This window comes from Vombatus ursinus, unplaced genomic scaffold (assembly GCF_900497805.2).
Source record: "Vombatus ursinus unplaced genomic scaffold, bare-nosed wombat genome assembly UNPS02014848.1, whole genome shotgun sequence".
Classification (NCBI taxonomy): domain Eukaryota; kingdom Metazoa; phylum Chordata; class Mammalia; order Diprotodontia; family Vombatidae; genus Vombatus; species Vombatus ursinus.
Window position 1 is genome coordinate 1,339,032 of NW_020954626.1, and position 7,548 is coordinate 1,346,579.

General features: G+C 38.8%; 1 protein-coding gene across 3 annotated transcripts in view; it reads right to left on the bottom strand.

Annotated features, from left to right (window-relative positions):
* ATP8B4 (ATPase phospholipid transporting 8B4 (putative)) overlaps positions 1-6,228 on the bottom strand; it is a 327,254-nt gene extending 321,026 nt beyond the window's left edge. For 2 of the 3 annotated variants that reach the window (XM_027840874.1, XM_027840871.1), the window contains exon 1: positions 5,623-5,789. The gene's annotated coding sequence lies outside the window, so the exon portion shown is untranslated. The other variant, XM_027840872.1, reaches the window with a different exon arrangement.
* Between the last annotated feature and the right edge of the window lie 1,320 nt (positions 6,229-7,548).

A 7,548-nucleotide genomic window follows, 5' to 3' on the forward strand; every position in this document is an offset into this window, starting at 1 on the left:
GGAGAAGGGGGGAGGAGGGGAAGAGACAGAGACAGCAGAGAGAGACACACACAGAGAAATAAAACAGGAACAATTTTTTTTTCTTGTTCCCCACTCTGGCGCCCGCAGGATGGAGGGTAAAAGCGGAAGGATACAAATAAGGAAATACGAATACAACTTCTTGTGAGCTTCCTTCAAGCAGCTGCTGCATATTTGCTCTCGGAGGGACACGAAATATGTCATACATCTTTTTCCCATTTTGGTTTGTTCTTCGGGGAGGGTTCAGAGTGGGTTTTGTTTCGGTTTTTAATGACTATTTCTGTGCTATCCTTTCACATGTGATATAAGGGAGCATGGCTGCACGGCTGCACAGAGTACTAATGATAAAGTACTGAAGAAGTACTAAAGTACTAAAGAAGAAGCAGCGAGAGCACTGAATTTAGCGCCCGAAAGTCCTGGGTTCAAAAGTGCTGACTGCTACTGCTGCGACCTTGGATAAGTTACTTCCCCAGCTTGGGCTTCCCTATCTTCATCTATAAAATGAGGAAAGTTGGACTACATATCACCAAGATACCTTCCAAGTCTACATTTTGAGTTCCGGTCAGTTTAATTAACTAATTAATGTTAATAAAGGCTAAAACCTTAATAGTGCTTTAAGGTTTACAAATTATTTTACATATCCTATTTTATTTGATCCCTACAACAATCCTGAGAGGTAGATGCTATTTTTATTAACATTTTACAAATGACGAAATTGAAGAGACATCAATAAGCATTAAGTACCTTTTACCTGTCAGGTGCTGACTTCAAGTCCGGAATTCCATCTACTTATGGCACCTAGCTGCATCTAAATGTTGATAGAATCATACTTTCACAAAAAATGGGCCTCTCTTCGAAGTTGTTGGACTCGTCTACCCCTTCATTCGCCGGAATAGCCCCGCATTTATTGAACCAGACTGTAAACTTGATTTGATTTCATGACTTGCTTGCCAATGACGATCAACCAGTTAGAAATTCCTAGTATATGCCATGCCATAAAAATGCCTTGCTTTCTAGTCAATAAAGTAAATCAACCATATTTGGCTTTAGAATTGTGTGTGTGTTTGACATGAGGTAGACCAGTTTTCGATCTATAACACCTCAGTACATCACAATGACACCGTTACTTGAAGTATTACTTGCACCATTATTTGCAGTATTACTTGCAGTATCTTAACAGCAACTTGAATTTATTAAGCACCTATGAATAGAGACTAGTGAAAGCAAAGAGGTATTCGGCATGGCCTTTGCTCTTGGGGATTTTACAATCTAGCTAGGAAGACAGAACATAAGTATAAGGGCATAAATAACTATACAAAGTAGCTTACAAAAAGTGACAAAAAAGACATAGAGACAATAAGAGGTAAAAGAACTTAGAGAAAGTACTAATTCACCAGGACAGAGATAATTGGGGAATCTCTCATGAAAGTAAAGGAATTTCAAATGGCCCTTGGAGATCATATAAAATATCAATAAGTAAAAGAGTGGGACCAGCATCCCAAGCAAAAAAAAATTGTTTGAGGAAAACCTCAGAGTTAGGAAGGAACATGTTCTGTCTGAAAGAAATTATATTTGATGTTTAGAGAAGTAGGTAGGGGCCAGATTACAACATGGGAAAGAAGAGAGAGTCAATGAAACATTTTTTTTTTAAATACACAGAGGAGAGCAGAGGGAAGTTCAGAAAGGGACACAGACAAACATGGCAGTGTTGAAACTACCAAGTTGAATCTAAAAATTCCTAAATGCCCCAAATCAGGTTAAAATGTAACTGTGAAAGGTTTAACAAAATAAATTAAAATGTAATACAACACAGATAATGCTAATTTGTGGTTTTCTGAGTCACTATCAACCTATTTCTATATGAGTTTGATAACACTAATAAGCATATAATTAAAGTAAGCAGTCCATATTGGAGATTCATAATGTCATGCACAATCCTTCTTCTTTTCTTCCTTATATTAAGGAAATATTTATGTTTGTTGGTGTTTATCCATTTCATAATAAAAAGTTAAAAATACATTGCATGTAGGCAAAATCAGGGGGTTGGCAACTGATTGGATATGAAAGGGGTGGGGTGGGGATGTAGGAGAGAGAGGCAGACAGAGAAAGGGAGACAGGAGTTTGGTGACTTGAAAGATGGAGTAGTGCTGCTATCCAAGGCTCCAATGTAATGAAAGTGAGAAGGAAAAAGAAAGGATCAGAATGATTATGAAACAGAAAGAAGGAGAGAGAGGCTTGTTTGGGTGATAGGAGCTGGGAGAGTTGCCAGTCCAGATTTCTTGTAACCCACATGGATTCATTCTTCACCCTTATTGCAGGCAAGGCATCAGATAGACCACCAATATATGGTTTCTAATAGTCTCTAACCTTCAGCAGTGGCAATGATGCAACAAGTTACATCTCCTTTCTCAAAACTTGGGGCAGAATAGACAGGAAGAGCTCCCTGGGAGGGGCAACTCAATGTGACTGCAGTCATCTGACTCCCCCCACCCCACCCAGCACCACCAATCTTGACTCCTCACTCTTTTTTATCCCCATATTCAATCAGTTTCCAAGTTTTGTCATTTCTACCTTCACAATATCTCTCATATATCACCCTCCCTTTGCCCCTTTCTCTCTTCTGACACTGCTACCGCTCTGATCAAGTCTCTCATCACTTTATATTTGGACTATTACAATAAAGCTACTAGTTGAACTCAGCTGTCAAACTGATCTTTCTAAAGTGTAAGTTTAACCATGTTACCTCTTTTTGAATCAACCCCAATCAATCAATCAACATTTATTTAAACCCAATGGCTCCCAATCCTCTGACTGACTTTTAAAAATCTCTGTAACCTGGTCTCTTTCTGCCTTTCCTTACTCTACACCACCATCACCACCACCACATAATCTGCAATCCAGTGACTGTGGCCTCCTTACTGTTTCTCAAATGTGACAATCCACCTCCCAACTCCAGGCATTTTCACTTGCTTCCCCTTTGCCTAGAATTCTCTCCCTCATTTTCCTCCTAACTTCCCTTAGCTTCCTTTAAGTCTGAGCTAAAATCACACCCTATGCAAAAGATCTTTCCTTATCTCCCCTTAATGCTAGCACCTTATCCCTGTGGATTATCTCCAATTTATCTTGTATTTATTTTGTTTGCATATAGTTGTTTGCATGACATCTCCCCCTTGAAAGTAGAGACTGTTGTTTCTACCATTTCTTGTAACCTCATTGCTTAGCACACATAGTAGGCGTTCAATTAATGCTCATAGGCTATAGATAAAATAGACAAAGATGGGGGAAAGGCAACTAAATTTTTAATTCTCTTCCAGATTTCAGTGTTTCTTGTATTCCATTCATGGACTCAAGACTCTAGTTCTCTAGCCCCTTCCTCCGATCAAAAGAGTAAAGGATCTGCATTTACATTTTGACAAACTATTCCATTTGGGTGTAGTAACTCATAAAAATTCAATTAAACAAGCAGTTATTTTAGTGCTTAAGAGAGCTGAGACAACCAAATAATGGATAGACAGTCAGTTCGGGAGGACGGAAAATTCGGATTCAAGTCCTGACTCTGATATACACTAATTGTGTGACCATAGACAAGTCACTTAACTTCTAAACGTACCCATGCAACTCTTTAAAATTAAAGTACAAATGAGTTAGGTTATTGATTTGAATTAGTGAAGAAAATTTCTCCACTGAGAGTTAACAAAAAAAAAATGATAAAATCACAGATCTGCACAAAAAAACCCTGCTAAAATATAACATAAACCCTATTCCCTAGAAGCGTATAAACTAATAGGGATGGGAGTTGGGGAGAGAAGTAAAGAACACATGCAAAAATAATAAAGCTACAAGAGAGAATGTAATCAGTGTAAAGCAGAGGTCAGGGCAAAGTGTTTTGAAAAATTTGGAAGATTATTTCAAGTCTACTGCTGTCCCTATCTTCAGAGTCCCCTGACAAACTGGAGTTGGGACGGTTCTCTCTCCAAGTTCCTCTCTGAACTTGGTGTTTCAAGACAGATGTAGTGTCATAGAAAGAAAAAAAAAAAGAGTCTAGGAAATGGGTTTACAAAGACATTTTTCCCGGAACCATTTTATTTTGTTTTGTATAGACCTGCAATTTTATTAGTCTAGAGAATTCCTGGTGAAGAACCTCTGTTTCACAGCTTATAGGCTGAAATAGGTTTCTAGGACTGAGAGACCAGGTGACGTGCCCAGGGTCATACAGCCAGTTTATTTCAGAGGTAGAATTCAAACCCAGGGCTTCCTGAGTCTGAGACCAGCTCTCTATCCACCTCTCTCCAACACCTTTTCATAAATAGATCTGAGAACTAATCTTGTTTTCCTGTTCTTCTACAAAAAACAAACATGACAATAGAAATGCTATCTCCACTGTAATCACTATTTTCCATTCACTTCAAAATGTTCATTTAAGTCTCTATCCAGATAATGTAAACTTCAGCTTTCTATATGAAATGGGAAAGGGAGTGAGAGAGAAACAGTGACATCCATTAATGTTCTCACTCTGTGCTCATGTATGAATCTCTTGGTCTTTCACAAAGATTCACTCCTGATGAAACATAATACACAAAAGCATGGTAGATAATTGCTGGTTAGAAGACCCAGCTCTGAAGTCACTTATTGCTGTAGAGATTAACTTAAGCAATTACCTGAGCAAATGGGGATTTGTCCTGGACACAGGTGTTGCTGAAGTAAGATGAGATGCCTTATTTTCCCCAATTCCCCTTCTGATATGCAATTACCCACCTTGTTTATTTTTTTTCCACTCTAATCATTAAGTGGGTACCTATGACAGCCCAGTAGCTCTTAACAAAATATCCATTTTTTTCTGCTTGGACAAATCTTAGCAGTTAAAAATACTACCTTCAGTCCTAAAATGGATCAACTTATTTACACACTGATGAAAACTGATGTTTGCCTTTACAGCATGATTTGACAGTTGAATTAAACTACAGAAACCATTATGCACTAAAGACAAGCAGGCAGCGATGAAATGCAGCTACAAAATGTAATCAGCATAAAAAATAAGATAAAAGTCATAGCAATAGATGTGGTCTATTTCAAGTCCACAAAGCATTTTCTGTACATTCTCATTTTAGCCTCAAGACAGTCCTATAGGTAGGTACTATAGATATTATGCCCATTTTATGGATGATAAAGCTGTCTTAAAGAGGTGAATTGTCTTGATGGGGGTAATATAATCACTAAATATCAGAGTTGGTATTTGAACATCGATCTTTTCTGACAAGTGGTCCTGAACTTTATCCACTACACCATGGAAACAATATACCCACACAACCCCTACAAAAAGAAAAACAGGGTGAAAAAAAAGAAAGGAAAGGAAAGACATGCCATTTGGAGTAGGAAGAAAGTATGCTGAGGGTTTTCTGTATTGCTAAGCCACACAATAAAAAGGGGGGGGGGGGGGATGCCAGCAAAACACAAAACTGAAACTGAGAAAGCTGAAATAGGAGCAAAGCCTGCCCCCAAACTAGACAGAGCCTGAAAGTTATTTACCTTTGAGTCACTAGGTAGTGACTTCCCACCCCCATCCAAAGCCAACCCCACCCCACCCCACCCCACCCACTCACTCACCAGAAAGCAAGCTTTCCTGGCAGTGCTGGGGGACCTAAACAGTAATCATGCCGTCTGTCACCTCACCATGAATCGTGAGAAAACCAAGATTAGTCCCCAAACTCTGACAATTAGTTAGGAAAACAAACTCTCTTGGGGCATTTTCTGGGGACTGGAAATCGGACAAATGGCCACTTACCAGTATAGGAAGTTGCTAAATAAACAATCATCATCCTTCAGACCGGAAAAGAGAAAGCAGTTGCAGGGAGACCTCACAGTCAAGTTGATGAGAGATGGGGCAAACAGTTAGTCCATGAAATCTGCTTAAAGGCTAAAGGTACCTCTCCTTCTTGGGGCCACTGTTTCTACTGCTGCTGCATTGAAGACCTGGTTTATCTTGTAGGAACAAAAGGAAATTCCCAAGAGCCTGCAACTCTCAGTGATGGCTTCCTCTGTGCAAGGAGAGACCTCAGAGAGAGATGAAAGTGTGCCTAATTACTTATGAAGGGCACACTCTCACGTTTCTTGTCCAAACTTTCATCAACACTAAAGTGAAAGCGGTAAATGTATATTGTAGGTATTTCTACCTGTTTCTATAGTGATAGATGGGCTTATAGAGGCGCTTAAAAAAAGAGTGCAGCCTTCAGATGAATGAAAGCAAAGCATTCTTAAGTAATATTTAATACAGCACACTGACACTTCTCCTTCTCCAGTCTCCCCACTTTCGACTCACAGGAAATGTATATTAACCCTGACATTGCCAAAGGACCAATTCAAATAGGTAGGCTCCATTATTAGGGAGTTTTGACCCTCCCATCTTGGTAGTATCTGTTCTCCTTGATGAAGATAACCAACCACTATTATCAAAGAAGGAATTTGACTGTGGTATGAACAAACAGGTCCCGTTTAAGTATCTAATAGAATTTAGCTTATGTAGCTTTCATCAGGAGGGGAGGGTCTTTTAAAAAAAAAAAACAGAAAATTATTAACCCTGGTGAAATAATTCCAAAGCCATTTGGGTATTTTTCCAGTGTCTTGTCAGACTTGCTGTTTTAAACACTGAAACTAAATGAACTGATGGCTTGATACATGTTATCTAGAGCTTGGCTTTATACTGAGGCCTAGATCAGACAGAATGGTATACCCATATGGGGTTGTAACCCACAGTTTAAGAATTGCTGAAGGGGTTGAGAGTGGAAAAAAGTTCAAGACGCCCTGGATAGAGGTGGGAGGAGTCCGAAACCACTCATATTTGTGCAGTAGAAAGAAATTCATGGAATCTTAGAGCTAGAAAGAATACCTTAGATATCACCTAGTCCCAGACCTCCACTTTATGTATTGCAAAGAAAAAGTTCTTTCTAGAATATTTATTTGGACAGAGACCACTTCAAGGAAAACCTGAAGAAAAGTTAAATGCTAGGGTTATTAGTAAGGAGTAGCAAGAAGTTTCAAAAACTTAAAAATCCTAGTTCTACAAAAGTAGGCACATTACTTCAATGCAAAGGCAGTTCATTAAACAGAAAATATAGAATAGTAGTGCAAATATCAAAGCATACAGTACAGGCCCCCAACAAGACCATAGCTATACATATATAGCCAACAGTAAGAGAGGAACTATGTGTTGCAGGTTTCATCCCAACTGAAATACTTCTCAGCCTCCAAAGCTACTTCTCTTCTTCCTCTTCCTCCTCCTCCTCCTCCTCTCTCCTTCTTCTTCTTCTTCTTCTTCTTCTCCTTCCTTGTCTTCTTTCTTCTTCTTCTTCTTCTTCTTCTTCTTCTTCTTCTTCTTCTTCTTCTTCTTCTTCTTCTTCTTCTTCTTCTTCTTCTTCTTCTTCTTCTTCTTCTTCTTCTTCTTCTTCTTCTTCTTCTTCTTCTTCTTCTTCTTCTTCTTCTTCTTCTTCTTCTTCTTCTTCTTCTTCTTCTTCTTCTTCTTCTTCTTCTTCTTCT